The sequence below is a fragment of the Corapipo altera genome, unplaced genomic scaffold (assembly GCF_003945725.1).
Source record: "Corapipo altera isolate COAL_440 unplaced genomic scaffold, ASM394572v1 49, whole genome shotgun sequence".
NCBI classification, from domain to species: domain Eukaryota; kingdom Metazoa; phylum Chordata; class Aves; order Passeriformes; family Pipridae; genus Corapipo; species Corapipo altera.
Genome location: NW_020884879.1, coordinates 13,025,910 through 13,032,468, shown reverse-complemented (window position 1 = coordinate 13,032,468; position 6,559 = coordinate 13,025,910).

Below are 6,559 nucleotides of genomic sequence, written 5' to 3'. Positions count from 1 at the left end.
CACTTCCACTTCTCAAGATGCCACTTGAATGCCTAATTAATAAATGGGTTTGCCTTAAATACGTTTTTGCTCTATCTAGGTTTCCTCAGATGCTCAGGAGCTAACTATACTCTAAACTATCTGAAGCCAAGTATGCTTCATTGAAAGATGAGGAAAGTAAAAACACAGGATTTGTACATTTGTTTCGCATTCCTCTAACTTGACTCTGGGTTGGACTGAGATGCCCAAATTAAGAGCTTGATTACCACAAACCCCATATAGGAGCAAGAGAGACACAGTTTACTTCCTCCTGTTCCTTTGCTGATGTCAGGACTGCTAAACTTCAATATTTTGTATTAAAAAATGCCTAAGTTTAAGTAAGATGACTCTATTTCTACTCATGCACAAGCCATCTGAGTCTAATCCATTGGTTTTAACAAACATGTTCTCCAAAGTGACTTTAGTGTAGCTGAGGCTCTGGCCACCACCTAACTGACTGTACACACCAGATCATATCAATTAGGCCAGCTTCCATTTCTACTTCTTTGTATAATTAATTCTAATTTAAAATTCTAACCCAAGCTTTGCTAGTGCATATTATGAACTCTTGACTCAAGTGCGAATCATATTCTACTGAGGTTCTGGATTTTTTTTACCTTAAGATTTTTAGGTCATGGTAAAATCCAAGTTCAATCATTAGGTGTACATTATACACATCTATGACTGGAATTGCATGTTAGTTATCCAACTGAAAATAAATAATATTTACTGTTGTTAAAGTGAAAGAGGTAAAGAAATGATACTTCCTGGAGTGGATAATACTGTGTGCTTCCAGGTGATGGCAACCTACTGAAACAAGTTCAACACAGGAATGTAACTCCACAGGAGAGGGTGTTTACAGGCTAGTATCAGGTCAGTATTGGATTATATGTTATGTTAGCAATATACTTGCAGTAATACAGTAAATTCAACTGTTGAACGGAGATGTGATTTGCAGTGCTTTGTCTCTATGTATAATTCACAGATTTGATCTTAACATTCTGCAATGATTGAGCCCACTGGGACTTCTGACATTTCAGCACTGTGTACCAATAACTGAGACGTGCTACTCTTTTTCCTCTGCTATATTTTTGAAACAGCACTGAGAGCAGTGTGTTTCTGCCAGTAACCACGAGGTGGCATAACATGATCAGCAGAACAGCAGTCAAACCTTCCTTTTAATTTTCCTTTGTACATCATATTTCTTGGTATAAAAGGTTTAATGGTGAAAGACAGGCTGTAAAACTAGTTGAGCTCATTAGATACCTTACACTATTACAAAAGCAATGACAAAGATACATATTTGTGTTCTTGTATTTTGTGGTGTTTTTCATTCTAGTAAATAATCTTTTTGAGTGTACTGCTACATGATGATGTTAAAAATAAAAATCCCTATTATTTTCATTATTTTTTTTCACTTTGCTTTCCGCTACATAGTTCTGATTTTAGTGTGTTGCCTTTTGTAAGTCTGGTTTCTTTCTTTTCTCAAATCTCTTCTTATTTGTAGAGCTAGCCTGTCCAGCCTTCATTTTTCCTTTCAGATTATTGTGATGTGAAGTAGGTTTGATGAGTTGAAAACAGCCAGAAGTCTAATTTTTTACAAACTAGACAGATTAATAAAAGTGTCTTTTAAATCTTATACATATTACACATGTGTTAGCTACATACCTGAGTTTAATACTTCTCCAAGAACACAGCTTACCTTAGGTAGATCCCTACTTTAGATACTAACATCTTTATCACAGTGCATGAATTTAAGGAGAGTAGGCTGAGGGAAGACCTCATTGCAGTCTACGACTTCCTTTTGAGGGGAAGAGGGGGGGCAGGTACTGATCTCTTCTCTGTAGTGATCAGTGACAGGACCCAAGGGCCTGATGTTTTGTCAGGGGAGGTTTAGGTTGGATATCAGAAAGAGGTTCTTCACCCAGAGAGTGGCTGGGCTTTGGAACAGGCTCCCCAGGGAAATGGTCACAGTATCAATCCTGGTAGAGCTCAAGAAGTGTTTGGACAATATTCCTGGGCACATGGCATGACTCTTGGGGATGGTCCTGTGCAGGGCTAGGAGCTGGATTCAATGATCCTTATGGGTCCCTTCCAACTTAGCATATTCTGTGATTCTGTGATCACCAAAAGCTCATGAGAACTCATTTCTTGAGATCTGCCTTTTGTATTTTTTTGGGGTCAGAGAGGTCCAAGCACAGACACGACCACAGTACAGCACAGGTGAACACTGTGGCCCAGGGTCAAGGCTTAAATGCAGGTAAATGCAGCCCCCGAGCACGGCCAGAAAAAGTGTCCAAAGAGCTATTACCCAGCAGGTTGTTGTAGGGTGCAGAACCCAGGGATGAGACCTGGTTGTGACAGTCAGACCCTCTTGCTCCTGTCAGAACTTGAGTATCTTCCAGAGCTGCCAGCCAGTGCTGACACCACAATGGGTCTTGGGACCAGGCAATGGGCAGGCAACGATCTTTGTAGGTGTTATTCTGGTCTCCAAACACCCAGAGGGACACTTCCTGCAGCAGTCCAGACGTAGCCTCCTCTAAACTTCAGAAAAAAATGACTTATTTGAATTATAAGGCCTTTAGAAACCTAAGGCCTTTAGAAATCAAAACATGATTCTGAATACACACACACACATACACACACATATATATATGTATAAGACTGGCATAAAAGGTTACTGGTTATCGCACACCTGAGAGTCTGGCTGCAATTTATAAGCCAGGCAGGTTTATTTGCTAAGAAAAAAATAAAAGAGCAATTGCAATGTGGATTATTTATATCAGATCAAGGTTGTTTAAACAAATTGTTGGCTCACATTTGCCCCAGAACTTGGTACTCTACCTGCTTACCACTCTGGTTCTGGGTACGCAGATAAAGCAGTATAAGTACACTCTAGTGACATTTTATTGAATAGTATGGGCCAACATGGGTAATTGATTTGTTTGCTCATGTGTAACACAATTCCAAATATGTCATGTACTAGGGGATGCTGTAACCCTTCCTTGTATATGATGCTCTACTAATTGGGCAGGTACTCAATGTTGTGGAAAATGAGAAATTAGATTACTCTTGGAATCACATTCTGCCAACTTAAAATTCGGCTTCAGCAAGTCTGCTTGGCACTGACTTACAGGAGTGTTTTGAAAGCATGGTTGCATGTGGCTGGTGTGAAATAAATAGGAAACTGGGACAGAAGGCTTGAAGAACTGATATTGGGTCCTAGGAGGATAAGCAAAATAAGGAGAATCTTTTTTGAATTCCTGGTATTATTGATGCATGGCTGCTGCTTAGTGAGACTATCTTCAGAGTCTGTTGCTGGATTTGAAAGGCAACAGACCATGCAAGACCAGCTATTCCACAAAGCTGTCATATCCAGGACTGTGTTGTGTGACTGATGAGCAGGTACTCATGTGGAAGCAGGAACTAAATCCAGATGTTTAATTTGCTTAAAATCAAAGAGAATCATTCAAACTATGACTTCTGTGAAGGAAGTGGAAATTATATCAAGAAACCATCATTTATCAGCAGATAAGACAGCTTATCAATCTGGGGAAAATGGCACAACTCATATGTAGCTGTCAAACAGCAAAGCAGTATGGGCCAGATCTATGTCTTTAGCTGCTAAATAACTATTTAGGGTCCTGAACAGCTTAGTGTCCCCTTACAGTGAAGCAGAGTGCTGCTGGTAATGCCGGGTGATCAGAACTGCTCTGACATGCTCTGAGCACACCACCAGCATGCAGTGCAGACATAGCTCTATAGGGCAAATGCTGCAGCAGTAATCTCAATATGAAATATCTTCTTTATGTGCCTATTTCACAGATCTGAGTTCCCTGATTGTCCATAACACATGTTTTAGTTTGATTATCAAGCCTCTGCAAACTAATGAATCATTCAGGCTGATCCCTACTTACAGTTGCAGGGATAATCAGCTCCCCAAACAGAGAGGGGAGACAGACCACTTCTTTAAGGCTGCATTGATGAGGGCACTCTCCATCTCAGGGTGCAAACCAGCCACCCTGCACTATTCTGGCAGGCAGCAGCATCACCCCATCACTGTGTTGGGCACTGTGTTGGGCACTGTGTTGGGCACTGTGTTGGGCACTGTGTTGGACATTTTTTTCTGTCAAAACACTCATAGCAGGTAAGAGATTAACTCATTTGCAAAAAAACCCCATCCTGCTGACATTGAAGCTTTACACGGAAGGAACATTTTCTCAACTTAAAAAGAATTTTTTTCAGTGTCTAAAAGAGCTTCCAGGTTGTAATTTGTTATAATTAGACTAGATGAGGCTGATACTGGAAGGAGGCAAACCAATTAGTTTGGAATGTCAATTTTTTTTTTTTTGCCACTGCCAAAGTCTGTTAAAGGACCTTGATGGATTGCTGGGTTGGCTTTTTCAACATGATAATCCTCACGTGAAAGACAGGCAGGCAGTTGGATGCAGAGAAGCACATTGCAGTCAGTGTTGAAAAAAAGGCTGCACCTGCCAACATGCTGCTTGGAGGTGACAGTGGTGTTGTAATGTCTGAGCTGTGGGCAACTGGAGGGAGAGGTGAAACTCAGGATCCAATCATGGAGAAGAAACTTTCATGGCAGCTGTGAACAAAGAAAGCCTTTACTCAAAGTTGTTTGAAAGGAACAAGTCAGTAGTTGTTTGGACTAAAATCTGCCATTTTTTGAGCCAGACCACAGACTTTTGAGTGGCCCAATAATGTGTTCTCAGGTTTTAAACAAGAAAAATTAGCATTACCACATGCTAACCAGCAACCACACCCCTAGCTTCAAATTCCAATTATTAATATCTTATAAATGCCATTGTCCTTATAGCATCTTCTGCAGTACTGAAAAGAAGGAGTTATTGGATAAAACCAGATATAATTCCCATGATTTTAATTGGTAGAGCTCTATTATTTAGTTTAAAGTTATTTATAAAATGTAGTTAGTGTCATATCCTAGCACTAAAAAAACCTTTCAGCTAATCCAGGCTCTGAACTGTTTCATTTTAGAGAGCACTTTCAGATCAAAATTGAACTTTGAAAAATTTATTTATTTCAAACTTTTGTGTAAAAAATCTCTATGAATATGAAAGAGTCCAAGCAATAATTCCAGAAATTGTAATATATAATCACTGTATGTCACTGCACCAGGAAAAAACCAGTTCATTTCTTTCTATAGTTTTTGTTTTCAGGTCTTGAAGATATCAACTGCTCTTTTACAAAACTGGCAGTACCTGGCTCAGTCCTGGGTGAATATGTAGTGCTATATTTCTGTAGTTACATCTCCAGTTTTTCTGTCAGTTAAAGTACTATGGCAAATCTGATTCTCTGAGAAAAAAATGAATTAAGTAGAAACTTGGGGAAAGGAAAAATAAGTCTAAAATTTTGAAGGATAGATTTTCAGCTGCCCTAAATTGTAAGAATATGACTTACTAATGCCACCAGAACAGTTTGCAGCAACTGATAATCTCTAAAATTTTAAGATTGTCAGCAAATTCTGTTTTGCAGTAAAAACCTAGTCATTTCCTGCAGTTTCCTGTTACAGTAAAGCTTAAGAAAACTATCCAAGTTTATTTAGAAAGTTAACATTTATTCCCTATATAGCTGGCTCATCTGGGACTCACCTAACACCTTACTGAAAATGTTTTATAAAAATAAAGGAACTACTGCTCAAGGCTTCCTACAAAAACGTTAGTCAATATCTTCTACTCTATTGGAGGACACAGCAATTAACATTCAAATCCACTTATTATTCTCAAGATCTTTTTCCCCCAACATGTACAAGTTGACTTGTACAATAGTATCACAAATAGTGATACTATTTTTTGTGTCTCACTCTAGAAAAGAATGACAGTTTCTTTTGGCATTGCTATCTGCCTTTTGGCTGGTTCTAATGAAGACAAATCCCTCTCAATCAGGATTGTTCTGTTCGTTAAGTGAGACAGATGGCACACTCACTGTATTGCTAAAGATTCTGAGATTTTAAGTGTATTTGGGATATACTGGATTGCATTCCCCAGCTAAAAAGTGATCAATATTTCAAATGGAGGAGAAGTTAGGTTCTGTCTTTGCAAAATTTTTGTGACACATACACAGTTCTGAAGGACTTACACAAAGACAGGGTTTAGACACATTCAGACAAATTTGTAAAACATGGTCCAGCAGACATGTCTGTCTTGGCAGAAAATCAAATACATACTTCCAAAGCTCTACCAGAACAGTGTCAAACCTGTGCAACCAAGGGGAATGTAGCACTCCTTCCTGTTCCTCCAATCTGGTCCTGAGGGCAGCACTGGATTCTGTTGGAGGCCTTTAATTTGCTAGCCCATAATAATTAATGCAGGGAAATTAATGATGGACTGTAAAGACCAAAAGGGGAACAGTGTTGATAATGGGAATCATTGTGCTAGGTGCTACATCCTGGCCTATCTCTGTACTTGAGAAAGTTGAAGCAAGGCAACTTCTGGAAACTGTCAGGCACTGAAAGGTGCTCAGGTATTCCCATCTCCGAAGTTCTGGAGCCATTACAACACAAGAC